At 44.8% G+C, this 15,801-nt stretch overlaps 1 protein-coding gene across 2 annotated transcripts in view; it reads right to left on the bottom strand.

Annotated features, from left to right (window-relative positions):
* Positions 1 to 15,036, bottom strand: part of LOC145356855 (DNA damage-regulated autophagy modulator protein 2-like) — a 97,372-nt gene extending 82,336 nt beyond the window's left edge. The window contains exons 1-2 of one of the 2 annotated variants that reach the window (XM_080209791.1): positions 14,739 to 15,036; positions 7,899 to 7,989 (exon numbers count right to left, since the gene is read on the bottom strand). The gene's annotated coding sequence lies outside the window, so the exon portion shown is untranslated. The remainder of the gene's footprint in view (positions 1 to 7,898; positions 7,990 to 14,738) is intronic. The other variant, XM_080209789.1, reaches the window with a different exon arrangement.
* Positions 15,037 to 15,801: the final 765 nt, after the last annotated feature.

Raw genomic sequence — 15,801 nt, 5'->3', positions numbered from 1 at the left:
TTGAGATCGTGCCCCTAGTTCTAGTTTCACCTGTCAGTGGAAACAACTTCCCTGTGTCTATCTGATCTATTCCCTTCATAATCTTATGTTTCTATAAGATCTCCCCTTATTCTTCTGAATTCCGATAAGTATAGCCCCGGTCTACTCAGTCAGTCTCTTATAAGGCATCCCTCTCAACTCCGGAATCAACATAGTGGATCTCCTCTGTACATACTCCAGTGACAGTATATCCTTTCTCAAGTAAGGAGACCAAACCTGTACACAGTAGCTGCAACATAATCTTCTTGTTTTTAAACTCCATCCTCTACCAATGAAGGATAAAATTCCATTTGCCTTCTTAATTACCTGCTGCACCTGCAAACCAGCTTTTTTGTGCTTCTTGCACAAGGACACCCAGGTCTCTCTGCACAGCAGCATGCTGCAATATTTTACTATTTAAATAATAGTCCATTTTGCTGTTATTCTACCAAAATGGATGATCTCACATTTACCAACATTGTACTCCATCTGCCAGACCCTTGTCCACTCACTCAAACTATCTATATCCCTTGCAGACTTTCAGCATCCACTGCACACTTTGTTCTGCCACTCATTTTAGTATCACCTGCAAATTTTGACAGACTAACTTGGTCTCCAACTCAATCATCTATGTAAGTAATAAACAATTGTGGTCTCAACAGTGATCCCTGATGCACATCACTAATCGCCAACCAGGAAGACACCTATTTACCCCCACTCTTTGGTTAACTAACAGAAAGCAATCCTCTATCCATTCTAATACATTACCCGTAATACTATGTGCCTTTTTCTTATGCAACAGCCTTTGGTACAGCACCTTGTCAAATGCCCACACTACATCCACATGACAAGGTAAAAGATGTAACGTAAACAGGGCCTAGTTTTAAGGCTGATAAAATTGGATGTCCTAAATTTAAAAATTGGGCATATTAAAAATCAAACCCCAGGCAGGCCAATTGTACAATACACAAACCTGTCTGGGCCTGATTCATCAACTTCCTATCAAAGGTCGTTGCACCCTACTGATACTTTAGCAGGAGATCATTGCACACCATTGAAATGCACCAGCCTATTGTTAGAAGCCCAGATTGGGCCAGACTTTCTGTCACCAAGAGTTCCTGCAGTTGGCTTAATCTGATAACAGGTTACGTGTAAGCAGCAGCATGGAGGTGGACACCTGGGGGCGGACCCTGGTGTCCTGTCAGGCAGACATCAAGAAACCCACTGGGTATTGGAACCCCCTCCTGGGACCTCATTGGCCAGAAGCCAGAGAAATTTCTGGAAAGGCAGGGAGATAAAGGAACAAACTTTCAGACACTAGCAGTGAAGACTCGATGAAGGAGGTGACCCTTGACCATTCGGAAGACTGACCAGTGAAGGATGGAAGAAGCTGCCATCGAGACTCACCTTCGTGACGATAGACCAGAGGGACTCAAAGAATCGAGCCTGCAGTTTTAACCAAACCATCTGTGCGGGTAGTACATCTGATTTTTGGGGTATCCTCTTGCTTTATGTGGGTAATTTAAGGGTTAGTAGTGTTATTGTTAATAAACTTGTTGAACCTTTCCTTGTGTTTGTCCTTTGTCCATCTTGCAAATAAGGGCACCGGGGTAAAACATTGGAATAAGTAAACTGGTCGAAAGTATCAGAGATTTTAAAATTACAACAGTGGCACCCCAGACAGTACTTCGATAAGAAGCGATACGTTGCTCCGAAGTTGAACTTTCAACCCAGTATTCTCCAACACTCCGTCTGAGCCTGAATTAAGAGGGCAGGCGCCCCACGTGATGGCCAGTCTTAAGTGAGTGAAGGACTAATACTGATTCAACCAGTAAATCCTTCATAAACACGGTGTCTGTGACACAAGGTGGACAAACTGTGTAGTTAGAACCAGAACAGTCTAGGAAATTTGGATAAAATCTGTGGGAGGGAATTTAGTGAAAACTGGACCCCTACCCCGATCCCTCATCTATACTCAAGTGACGAATCCTAAAAAGAAATAATTATGGCCAGTCATGCCGAATGGGAGGAAGTTCTCCATTCATATTTGAACCATAAGTGGCCCACATGGGTACAGTGGGGTGACGCCCCGAAACCGGATCTGGGGTCCGAGGGAGAGAATTGTTGGATTCGTGCCCATAAGGAAGTGGGTAAAAGGGCTCACAAGCTTAGGAAAGTGATTGCAATCGCCAGTTGTCTAGAACAGCTCCTTGGTAGAGAAGCAGAGATTATCCGGGTTAAACGGGACAGAGAGGCCCAGGTAACCCAACTAAAACAGGACTTAATGAGCGCTACCACACGCATTCAACAATTAGAAGCGGAGGTAAACACACGAGAGGAAAGGAACCAAATCAATATGATACACATGAGCCAGTTCCAGGCTCAATGTGATAAAACTTACCAAAAGGCACAGCGTGCGGTCAGTGAGAGAGAGGCTGCGCTGCAACAGGTAGAGGAATTTAAACGTAAATGCAGTGACCTGCAGGCTGCAGTAAAAGTTTTACACCAAGCAGGAATAGCAAATACAGACCGTGTAACAGACCACTCCAAATGCCTGCGTGAGATCGCAGATTTAAAATCACAACTAGCTATAAAAAGGGGTGTAATGTGTGCATTCACCACTGAAACAGAGGATGGTAACCCAGAGGTAGAGTGGGGGGATTTAGAAGAGGATGTCCGCCATTATACAACAGCTAGTGTTACTGCCGACTGGGGACCCCCACCTCCCTTCCCGGTAGTGGAACCTATGGCACCACCTAATCTAGCCCCCATCTCGGAAAACTCAGTCTCAGCTCCTTGTCCTATTCCCATCCCAATAAGCTCAGTTCCTGTGCCGATAAATCCGGTCACTACCCAACGGCAGGACAGACAGAACCACAATGTGACGTGTGTAACTCCATACACCATGATACAGCTCACTGACATAGCTAAAGTGATTGGAGTATTTGAACCCTCCGGGGATCCACATGCTCTCTTTGACCAGGTCACTCAACATCGTGTTTTAAACGGCCTGAACGAGGCAGATGAGGTTAAACTTATTCTGTTATGTTTAAGTCCTGCCATCTGTTCCGCCCTACCCGAACCCCAGAATGTGGCTGGGGGAACCCTACCAGAAATGAAGGCAGCTGTTCTGGCTGCCATAGGCTACAATAGGGATGACCCGGTACAAGGCTTAAACAGTTGCCAACAAAAGAGAGGGGAGCACCCGACAGCCTATACTGGCCGACTATGGAACCAATTTGTTGAAGTTTTCGGCCAATTAAATCGAGTCCAATTAAATGCACACCACCGGTCCACATGGATCCGGACCCTGATAGCAAACGCTACTGAGGAGAGTCGGAAAGCCTGTGAGAATTTTGACCCTGACGATAACACACATACAGAAGCCTGGGCCATCCGCAAAATGACTCGTGTGTGGGAACGGGAAATCAGACAAAAGGACACCCCTAAGCCCACAAAACACGGAAAGATGAACCCTATCCACACAAACCCAGCCCCTGTTTGGCGTAACAAAGGGGGAGGTGGAAACAGGGGGCAGGGAAACTCAGGGCACCCATCCCCAAATACCCCTGCCAATCATCGATGCAGAAGACCGCAGGCCCGTGCAGAACCCCAATATATTCCCAACCCCAGGCTCAGGGAACAAGATAGAACCAACCCCAGAGATGCACCCCCACAAGCACATTGTTATAACTGTGGTCAAACCAACCATTTTGCCCGAGATTGTAGGGCACCAAGTTTCAAGGGACCACTAAACCCTGCACACCCATACAACCCTGCCGATCGCCGACACAGGGAACCACAAGACCGCACAGGACATAGGCACAACCCCCAACACCGAGAACAACACAGAGCTGAGCCCAGAGGCCCACGTCCACAAGTACAATGTTACACCTGCAGGCAATCCAACCATTTTGCTCGGAACTGTAGGGTACCACCCAACTACCCTACGCGACCATCTCAGCAGTTCCCTGACAATGGACCCCAACCCATGCCCCACGAAGGACCAGCCCGACAAGCAGCTACAACCCCCACCCACTACCCCTAGAACCAACACATGAATCTGCGATTCCCGCCCCAATCTACAGAGCTTCAGGAATAAAACCCTGGCCCAGGGGACCCGGCAAACCTTACCCCCTATGGTGCCCCTGGTACCGGGACTTCCAGAACCGTTTGACCCGGCACTCACTACCAGAAATGGTACCTGGCAGCCAAAGCCTGCCCACATAGGTTCCCTTCACTGAGGAAGAACAGGACATCACGGTCCAGATTGTAAATTGTTTTATCCGTCCTCTCCACGCATCACCCAACTGAAGAGGGCTTCTTATCTGCCCACGTTACCCCGCGCTGTAATCTTCCTGCACACCGCATTTGGTTGTGGGATGAGGAATCTATTGTTACACTGTGTCATAGTCCTCCAATAACAAGGACACATGCCACATACCCAACATTTCATTTTCACACTCTGCAAATTCCTTACCCCACTCAACCCCATGAAACACTGATTGCCAACCAACCCTTCATATGACGCTATTGGGCCTTTATTATTCATTTACTTATTTCTTTTCCTTAAACAAAACGGGGGCCGGTGGGGGGGGGGGGGGGGGGTGGGGGGGGTCATACGACATTCTTGTAATGAAATTGAAAAGAGAATCAGATATTAATAAGAATTAACAGGTGCTACCTTGATCTCCCCCAGAATGATCTACATACTTCTCCACTATCTGGGGCTCCTCATCTCAGACTGAACCACAGACACCACCTCAACCAAAGTCCAGAAGAGCAGCCTATGATACCTTGGATATATGTGGTTCACCCCACCAGATGCATGTGAGGATGGCATCCTATGGGTACACCCCAATAAGAGTATCACCTATGGATGTAATAACTGAAGAGTGTGTACAAGAAAAATAATGGGAGCTCTGATTACTGCTCCCTAAGGACGACCCTCACCAGTGATTGGTGGGCGTGCACTAACCATGGGTGCATGGAGCTAGCCTGTCTAGCCTACGGTCCAGAAAAAGGGCTGGAATTAGGAAAGAAGTGTCCCGGTTAAGGTTATTCAGAACGAGTATATCTACTATGAAATTAAGAATGGATTAAGGCCAACTGTTAGCACACCCATCCCCACTTGTCCTGAAACCACCCCAGGGCCCTAAAATGGGTTGATACTAAAACATACAGGGAAAATATTATTCGACAACACACACTATAAATTGGTACCAGTAGTGATAGATTTAGCCGGAACACAATTACCAGACTGGTGCCCCTCCCCACTTAGAAAATTGTACCTCCACTTGACCCAGAGGCTGCTAAGCCGAAAAACTGGGACACACACGGGGGAGGAGATGCCCAGGTCAAAGGGGCGCAAGAGGGAAATCCTGAATGATGTGGCGACTGCATACGGAGCAGGGGCATCCACCATTAATGCACTGGATCTGGCTGATTTGGATAATAAGCTCAGAGTCCTAACCCGACAAGTTAAACAGACCTTGGACAGCTTAAATGAAAATGTCGGCAAGATGCCGAAGGAGATTTGGCCGAGGACAGAGCCAGTAGCCTTATGGTTACTGTATTAGAAGGACATGCCCAAACTATTAATCAGATCGCCCGAGAGAGGGTGGATGCCAGGCAACAGAACCAAACACTATATAGCATCTATGGGCAATGGATGGTCGAGCAGTTAAGAGAGAATCTCGACCAGGTTAGCAGGAGGAAAGTTCCGTCCTGGATCAGTGACGAGCAGATTGAACACCTGTACCGGGAAAAAAGACACCCCAATGTCACTAACTGCCAATTACGGCAACTGACCAAGGTCTGGTCTAACGATAGTTGTAGAGGAACTCTGGGGACTGCACTAGCAATGGCGTTGGGGATCCCCGTAATTTTAAAAAATAAAGTCGGGTTGAGACTTTTTGAAGCCGAAAATATAGGGATCATTCAAGGAGGGATGTGGATGGGATACCAGGGACTCTACCGTATGTGGTTGAGAACAGAGGGAAGCTCGTAGGCACTAGTCTGGAGAAATGTGAACACACAGATAAAATGGTTGTGTGCCCATATCCGGTGTATGAAAATGAACATGCCCTGTGTGGATTCGAAACTGAGCTAAATTGTACATTGGAAATTCGAAATTTGGAAAGAGAGTCACCCGGGTAACTTACAGGGGGAAGGGAGAATATTGTATTACAACCTCGCTAGAAAATTACCAGTATGGGGCAGCCATTTGTAACATCTACAACACTACCTTTTGCATTAAACCACAGATTCCTGCTAGGATAGGATTAATTGAGATGGTAGACAGACACAGAAGAGAGAAAACACTAATAAATGCGAGCAAGAAATTGAGACAAAGCTTGGGTGGCTATTTTGAAAAATTTGATACTGGGATAACACTTCTTCCCAAGAAACTTCAACAAATTCAGACATAATTGATCACAGCACACAAGACCTTTGTCAAAGTGGTGCAACAAACAGGGGAAATAGAAAAGAGCATTAGAGAAATTAGAGTCACTACATGGTGGGAGGATCTCTGGGATTGGGGTTCAAATATCCAAATCCACCCATGGGAGTGCATTCTGTCATACTTGGCCGTAACAGGAATCCTACTTATGGCAGTGTACCTCACATTTAAATTCGCCCGATGGAAGAAGGAATTTCTGCAAAACTTGGACTTGGCAAGGGCCATCCAACATTGGGAGAGGCTCTACAATCAAAAGCCTTGATACTCTCCCATCTATATTTAATATGTACAGTCATTTGTCATTTTGTACTGTTTATTGCGTTGTTGTGTACATACCCAATTGGTGTATTGTTTCTTTTTTTAAATTATTTTACTTCATTTAAATTTTTTAAAAATTATTTTACTTCATTTAAATTTGTTGGTACTATTGTGGGTTAGGGATGATACTATCAACCCCAGATTCAGGGTACTTGCTTACTGAGATGGTTTGGTGAGAATTGTGAGATGCGGTTCGCTGACACTCACTGGATCAAGAAGAGGGAACGTAACATAAACAGGGCCTAGTTTTAAGGCTGATAAAATTGGATGTCCTAAATTTAAAAATTGGGCATATTAAAAATCAAACACAGTCAAACCTCAGGCAGGCCAATTGTACAATACACAAACCTGTCTGGGCCTGATTCATCAACTTCCTATCAAAGGTCATTGCACCCTTCTGATACTTTAGCAGATCATTGCACACCATTGAAAAGCACCAACCTATTGTTAGAAGCCCAGATCGGGCCAGACTTTCTGTCACCAAGAGTTCCTGCAGTTGGCTTAATCTGATAACAGGTTACATGTAAGCAGCAGCATGGAGGTGGACACCTGGGGGCGGACCCTGGTGTCCTGTCAGGCAGACATCAAGAAACCCACTGGGTATTGGAACCCCCTCCTGGGACCTCATTGGCCAGAAGCCAGAGAAATTTCTGGAAAGGCAGGGGGATAAAGGAACAAGCTTTCAGACACCAGCAGTGAAGACTCGATGAAGGAGGTGACCCTTGACCATTCGGAAGACTGACCAGAGAAAGATGGAAGAAGCTGCCATCGAGATTCACCTTCATGACGACAGACCAGAGGGACTCAGAGAATCGAGCCTGCAGTTTTAACCAAACCATCTTTGCAGGTAGTACATCTGGTTTTGGGGAATCCTCTTGCTTTGTGTGGGTAATTTAAGGGTTAGTAGTGTTATTGTTAATAAACTTGTTGAACCTTTCCTTGTGTTTGTCCTTTGTCTATCTTGCAAATAAGGGCACTGGGGTAAAACCTTGGAATAAAACTGGTCGAAAGTATCAGAGATTTTAAAATTACAACAGTAACGTTTACCAACATTGTACTCCATATGCCAGACCCTTGTCCACTCACTCAAACTAATTACCTGCAAACCAGCTTTTTGTGCTTCTTGCACAAGGAGGAGCACGACCACTGCGTGTATGCCCCTTGTTGGTCAACAAGGCGGGCCGAATGTCCTGTGAAGTAAAAGAATGCTTTGGCTGTATAACACGCAAGAAACAATACTTTCACTGTCTACTAATACAATAATAAATCAAACTATATCTTCTCCATAACCATTTCACTGTCCAGTGAGCAGTGACTCGCTGCAGGCAGGACCTCTGCCCCTCACTGCGTTAGGGCTCTGCTGGCCAACTGGCTAGTCCCTGAAGTCACAACAGCCACAATGGACAAAAGAGGTAGTAGTACAACATACAAGAACCTTGGTCCCTGGACCATATGGCAAGGTAGGGTTTAGGCGTGTCGGGGTGGGGAGGGCAAAGAGAATCGAGGGAAGGAGTTAGATAGCTGATTGAAGTTTTGGGGAGAATGATTGGGTTGGGTAGGGAGGTCCGGCAGTTATGGAACATTATTGGAGTGTGACCAAACGGGGGTCTCCCCTACTTCACCCCCTGCCTCCAAGCCCACCTCTCCTTCCTGCCTGAGATCTAAGCCTGTTCATTTTTAGGACTATTAATCCTGCCATCAGTCCAAACATTGAGGGTTGGGTGGGAAAATGCCGAAATTGACAAGTGCAGAGGAGGTTTACTAGGCTGATACCGGAGTTGAGGGGGTTGAGCCATGAGGAGAGACTGAATAAACTAGGCTTGTACTCGTTAGAGTTTAGAAGAATGAGGGGAGATCTCATTGAGACGTATAAGATGATGAATGGGATGGATAGGATAGAGGTGGAGAGGCTCCTCCCGCTCAGAAAGGACAGTAGGACTAGGGGGCACAGCCTCAACATAAAGGGGGGGGCGGTTTAGAACAGAGTTGAGGAGGAACTTCTTCACTCAAAGGGTGGTGGATCTCTGGAATTCTCTGCCCGTTGAGGTGGTGGAGGCTGCCTCGCTAAATATTTTTAAGACGCGGGTTGATGGGTTTTTGATAAGCGAGGGGATTAAGGGTTATGGGGAGAGGGCGGGAATGTGGAACTGAGCCATGACAGATCAGCCATGATCTTATTGAATGGCGGGGCAGGCTCGAAGGGCTGGATGGCCTAGTCCTGCTCCTATTTCTTATGTTCTTATGTCACCCAGGTCTCTCTGCACAGCAGCATGCTGCAATTTTTTACTGTTTAAATAATAGTCCATTTTGCTGTTATTCCTACCAAAATGGATAACCTCACATTTACCAACATTGTATTCCATCTGACAGACCCTTGTCCACTCACTCAAACTATCTATCTCATGCAGACTTTCTGTATCCACTGCACACTTTGTTCTACCACTCATCTTCATATCATCTGCGAATTTTGACAGACTAACTTGGTCTCCAACTCCAAATCATCTATGTAAACAATAAACAATTGTGGTCTCAACACTGATCCCTGATGCACATCATTAATTGCCAACCAGGAAAACACCCACTTACCCGTACTCTTTGCTTTCTGTTAGTTAACCAATCCTCTATCCATTCTAATACATTACCCGTAATACTATGTGCTTTTTTCTTATGCAGCAACCTTTGGTGCAGCACCTTGTCAAATGCCTTCCAGAAATCCAGACACACCATATCCACATGACTGAGGGTGAAACAGTAGAGCAGAGGAGGCCATTTGGCTCATTATGACTGCATCAACTATTTTGAAAGCAGTCCACTGCGCTCTTTTTACCCATAATCCTGAATCTACCTGCCCTTCGATCATTTATCCCCTTGTGAAGCCAATCGTTGAATCTATATTAACCACCCAATCAGGCAAAGCATTCCAAATGCAAACCACTCTGTGGAAACATTTTTCCTGATGTCATCAGTGGTTCTTCTTTTTGGTCAATTGTCATAAAATCTGTACAATCTGGTTAATCATCTTCAGCTAGTGTAAACAACTCTTCTTTTAGCCTATGAAACTCCTTGCTTTGAAACTCCTCTTGTCAAATCTCCACTCTAAGGAGACTGAGACCAAGCCCAACCTCTCTGGACTTTCCATGTTAACTGGTTCCTGAATGGTGACTACATTCTGGTAAGTCTCTCTTGTCCATTCCATAACTTTTGTACCTTTCCCAATGTGTGGTGCCCGGAATTGGGCACAACGCTCCAGCAAAGGATTAACTTTTTTTAATATATAGATAAGCTTAACTTCCTGTCTCCGGTTCCTATGTATTTTATGAATTGCTATGTTAATCTATCCTGATATCTTTGAAGATGTGTGCCCAAACAGCTCTGGCAGGGGAGAGTTAATGATCAGGCAGGTTGAACTTCCTCAACCTTTTGGCTATGATCAAGCATTCCAGATCAAGCCCAAGAGTGGGTGCAATGCCTTATCTTGTCAGTTTTGGTCTTGTGGGGACCATGAATTGGATTCCATTTGAATTTGGTTTTTGGAAAAGCAAGGAATGGATTTACGTTTGCCTGATCCACTCTGAATATTTGTAGCTTTAAGGATAAGAAAAGCAGTCCAAGCTCTTTTTTTTGTTGTCCTCTTTAAAATAGGGTTATTTTACCATGTGTTATCTCCCAGACTTCCAACCTCACATTTTTCTGCAGTGAATTAGATGAATTTCACCAGTATATCCAAGTCATTTTAAAGTCTACTATTTCCTCATTGTTTATTGTACTTTAGGCAAAGAATACTTGGCCCTTCAGCACCACTGCTTTCACAGACCATGTATAATTGGCCACATTATGGACTCTACATTCACTCAGTGGGGGTAAAGATGTGTAAATATCCCTGATCCCCAAAAGCTAAGTATACCTGAAATTTGATCCATCCTGTAAAATTCACACCTAGAACCAGCTACAGAATGATCAAGACCCAATAGAATTTTACACCATCTGTCAAAACCAATCCAAAGCCCCACCATCCCATTCCAAGTATTTTTTATTCATTCAAGGGATGTGGGTGTCATCAGCTGGGCCAGCCCTAATAGTCCTTGAACTAGTGACTTGCTTGGCCATTTCAGAGAGAGGTTAAGAGTCAACCGCATTGCTATGGTGTGATGTTAGCGTATCTTTAAGAAGCTTTTTTTTTGAAACCATGTACTCTGCAATTGTAAGCAAACTTTTTTCAGTTTGTTTTTCTCATTATTGCTGGGCTGTGCACGTGAGTCTTTTTATTGCTGCTTAAAGGGAGGTATGTTTATGACTCTTGTGAAAAAACCTGAATGGCAGGTCAGGTGATAGGAGTTCTTTCATTTTCAGTTTGGAGCTGTGGTTTGAGTTTTAGCTTTAGAAAGGGCATCAAGCTAAGAGAAATCTCTCTCTCCCTGGTTTTGGAAATTCTACTGGTCACCTGAAAATAACCTCTTGCCTTTTTGAAGGGGGAATCTGCTGTTGGTGATTTGCCTAGTGTCCCACTATCTGCCATGTTGGGATTTGAACCCTGGCCCCCAGAGCAGTGCCATGGGTCTCCTGGATTACTACTCCAGTGACAATAACACTACGCTACCACCTCCCCATGAAAAGGTTAAGAAGTGATATAATTGAAGTATTTAAAATATAGTGAGCTAGGTTAGGAATTGCTTCTGGCAGCGAAACAGGCACAATCTCTTGGTACTTGAAGCAAAGGTGGTGAATGGTATTGAAGATAAGCATGACCTGTTGGTGAAAAGGCTTGAAACTCTATGGCGCACTCCAGTTCCTGTGTACCAGTTACCAAATGCCATTTCAAATGGTGGGGGTGTGTAATAGGTATTCATCAAGTGGTGTATCAGCTGGATACACTGACAACTTTTATTTTATATCGTTATAATTTTCTGTGTACAATTTTGGGCAATGTCTCTGTGGCAACAGAATTAGCTTCATCAAATCAGCTACAACAACCAGCCATTATTTTGTTACAATAGGCTAGTAGTGTGTAAATTTCTGCTGAGTAACCTGAGAAGGTGCCTCATTCCGTTTGCCATTTATCTGCATGCCCACAACACCCGTGGGTCCTTATTGCATTAGAATTTGGAAAATTCATTCAAAATGGAACCAATATTGGGGCTAGGATTAAATAATATTAAAGGGCAAAGATCTGTGATACAGGATAGCAACAAGTGGAAGTAGGTAGATCCTTATTAGGCAGGAGAACCAACGGTTTTCAGAAGTAGATGGAAATGTGAAATTCAAATTAAAACAGACCAGCCATGATTTTACTGAATGGTGGAGCAGGTTTGAGGGGCCAATGGCTAAGAGATAAATATGGACCAGGATACATTCATAAAAGACTTATTTAACATCTCACTTGAAAACCAGCATGTGCTATTTGCTACAAACATAAGATCAGTGTGGAGGCAGGTTCAATGGAAGAATAGGAAGACTTGTATTTGGTCATGCTGCGGTTGTGGAAGGTGTTCTGGAAACGAACCCTAGCCAATATTGTGTTGTTTTGGGGAAAATACAGAACACAAAGGGGCCTAATCTAAGTATGTGACACGAAGTTTGGGTTGGGGTCCTGCGTGTTTGTTTGGTGGCGTGAGCTTTCGGAGCGTTGTCTCTGCCTCAGGTGGGTGGAGGGTTTGGTTCACGAACAGGGCATATATAAACACTAAGAAGTTGCCCCTTAGTGTCCAGGGATGCGAAGATTAGAGGGATTAGTGGGTATAATATGTAGGGATGTGGGGGTAGGGCCAGGGTGGGATTGTGTTCGGTGCAGATTCGATGGGCCTCTTTCTGCGTTGTAGCATTCTATAATTCTACGAAAGGTGGTAATACAGGTGAAGATAGCCATGGTCTGTGGATTGTATTGTAACACCAGCACATTTGGTTATAAAGATAGGTGGTTGTGAAGATGCAAAGAATCATAAATGGGTTAAGTGAGTAGGTAAAAACTTGGCACATGAAGTATAACGTGAAAAAATGTGAAGGCCAAGTTAAAATTTTTGATTAACAAAGGAATCAAGAGAGTCAGGTAGAAAAGCGCGCTGGAATTCTCTGGCCATTCACGCCAGAGAGATTCTCTGGTCCTGTTGCAGTGAACAAACATTTGGCTGAGCACCAAATCCTCCATCCTTGCTTGCAGCACCAGTGGGCATGAGTAGCTGGAGAATTCTGGTTGTGAAATTAAGGCCATAATCAGTTTAACCATGATCTCACTGAATGGTAAATAGTGTCAGTATGAACCGGAGACTTTAATGTTCTCGACCATCTTTACGTAACTCAATCCAATTCTCTGTGCTGCTGTAAGGCTGAAGAAAGCAGAATTCCAGTTTTAAATTCAGTGTGTAGCTTCACGGGAAATATTGAAGATTCAAACTTAGCTTTTGCAAAGTAAAGAATGATCTCTCCAACAACCTGAATCTATTTCCAGAAGTAATCATTTCATTCCTGCCTCTCACCACAGCTGTCATGAACCCAGTGGTTGACACTGCTGCCTTATGCACCAGGGACCCGGATTCAATTCCCGACTTGGGTCACTGTCTGTGAGGAGTCTGCACGTGTGCCTCGTGTTCACGTGGGTTTCCTACTGGTGCTCTGGATTCCCCCCACAGTCCAAAAAGATGTGCTGGTTAGATGCATTGGCTAAATTCTGTGTACCTGAACAGGTGCCGGAGTGTGGAGACTAGGGGATTTTCACAGTAACTTCATTGCAGTGTTAATGTAAGCCTATTTGTGACACAAATAAATAAAGTTAAATTTTACATATGCTAGTCCCAGGGCATAGACAAAAGCAAAATACTGCGGATGCTGGAATCTGAAACAAAAACAGGAAATCTCAGCGGGCCTGACATCATCTCGAGAGAGAAAAAAGCCAATGTTGACAGTCTGGATGTCCCTTTGTTGGAGTTGAAGACAATAGAAAATAGGATGCGATTTATACTGTGGGGGGGGGGGGGTGCAGTAGAACATGGAGTAGTAGGGGCTGGATTGAGAGTCAATAATAAGTAGAGGCAAGGGAGAGAATGATAAAAAATGTCATAGATAAAAATCCAAAGGGAATGTAAATTGTAGTGGTTATGGTTGAGAAGGGTGGTGATAGTGCCATATTAAGGAATCAGAATATGTTCAAGGCAATGCAATGAAGGTAGACAGGGCGAAAGAGACAAATGAAAATCCTGTCGGAGAGAAGAGCACTACTTCACGTTGGGCTCTAACAAAGGATCATCCAGACTCAACATTGGCTCTATGCTCTCTTTGCTGATGCTGAGATTTTCTGGCATGTTCTGTTTTTTCTTCCAGTCATTCCCACGGCTGACACCTCAGTTGTCTACCTATCTGTATCAATGTGTTCAGAAATGCTGCATCTACTCATTTCCAAATTGTTCTTTTCAATATTACTGCCATTTTCAAAATACTCTCAGCATGTCTGACATGTTGACATTCTGATCAAGACTCTCTTCCCCAAAACAGTTGAACACTGGTGAAGTTGAGTTCCAGTGTCACTTCAGGGGCTGGAGTCCAAAGTCCAACCTGACTCTCCCGTGCAGTACTGAGGGAGTTCTGCTATTCAGATGTTAAGGAAGTCTCCCGTGGATGTATGTTGGTCAATATTTATCGTTCAATCATTATCACATTGCTGTTTGCTGGCTCTGAATTTACTGCCACATAACTGGGTTTCAAAAGGCACATCATTGCTGCAAATGCCTCTGGGACATGGTGTGATCATAAAAATTAGAAATCCAGGTCTTTTTTCCATTTGCAAGATAGACTACCGCTGCAGTATGAATGTTCCTCACCATCCTAGTTATTCTAGTGCAGGATAAGAGGAGAGTTAACCTTTCATCAAAGTCCTCAGCATCTGGAGGCTTCAGTCTACAGCTCCAAATTCCAACCCAATATTCAATGGTAACAAGCTAGCCTCTCTTACCAGGACTGAGATTCTGCAGCCAGAGCTCACACTGACTGGAAACTCTGCACAGAGCACAACTGATCCTTCAGGGCAGAGAGTTCAGCCTCCCTGTGCTCAGTCTCCCCGACTTCAGAGTACCCTCAGCAGTATTATCCGCTCTGATTCTAGCATCAGTTCTCCAGGGCTCTGTGAAATCAACGCTGCTCTGAAAAATCTGGCTCCGCCTCTGCTTCCAAACTCTTCCTGCTTCAGAAACTCTCTGCATTTCCGGGATACAACTCCTGTCCACTTCACAATTTACATTCCTTACAGCTGGGTGTCTCCGGCAGGATAACAACAAATGCAATAGGAAAACCAAGAGACGTCTTCAAAATACCAGAACACACTCCAGTAGAGAGCCCCATCTGCAGGTTAGGGAGACTCCCAGTGATTAAAATACACACTGCCTTCAGCAGGGCTGTGGGGAAGTGTACCAGATCTCCACAGGAATACTTCATCTGTTTTGAAATCGTTTTATTCATTTCTCAAGGTTACAAAGGCAATGCTCAGAGTGATGGTCTACACCTGAATCAGAGGGGAACCAATATCCTGGGGGGTAAATTTGCAAAGGCTATGCAGGGAGGTTTAAACTGATTCGGAGGGGGGGGTGGGATCCTGAGTAGAGGGGGTGAAAGTGAGGGGGGCATAGATGGGGACTGCAATGCAAGGCATCGTGGGGGTGGGGTGGAGCAGGGTTTGAAATGCGTATACTTTAATGCGAGGAGTATTCGCAATAAAGTGGATGAACTTGCAGCGTGGATCAGTACCTGGGACTTTGATGTTGTGGCCATTTCAGAGACATGGATAGAGCAGGGTCAGGAATGGTTGTTGCAGGTCCCGGGGTTCAAATGCTTTAGTCGGAGTAGAGAAGGAGGTAGAAGTGGGGGAGGGGTAGCATTATTAGTCAAGGACTGTATCACAGTGTCAGAGAGGAAGTTTGATGAGGACTTGTCTGTTGAGGTAGTATGGGCGGAGATTAGAAATAGAAGAGGAGAGGTCACCCTGTTGGGAGTCTTTTATAGACCTCCTAAAAGTTCTAGAG

Source organism: Carcharhinus amblyrhynchos, chromosome 22 (assembly GCF_965287045.1).
Source record: "Carcharhinus amblyrhynchos chromosome 22, sCarAmb.v2.hapA, whole genome shotgun sequence".
Classification (NCBI taxonomy): domain Eukaryota; kingdom Metazoa; phylum Chordata; class Chondrichthyes; order Carcharhiniformes; family Carcharhinidae; genus Carcharhinus; species Carcharhinus amblyrhynchos.
This window is presented reverse-complemented; position numbering and strand designations above follow the sequence as displayed.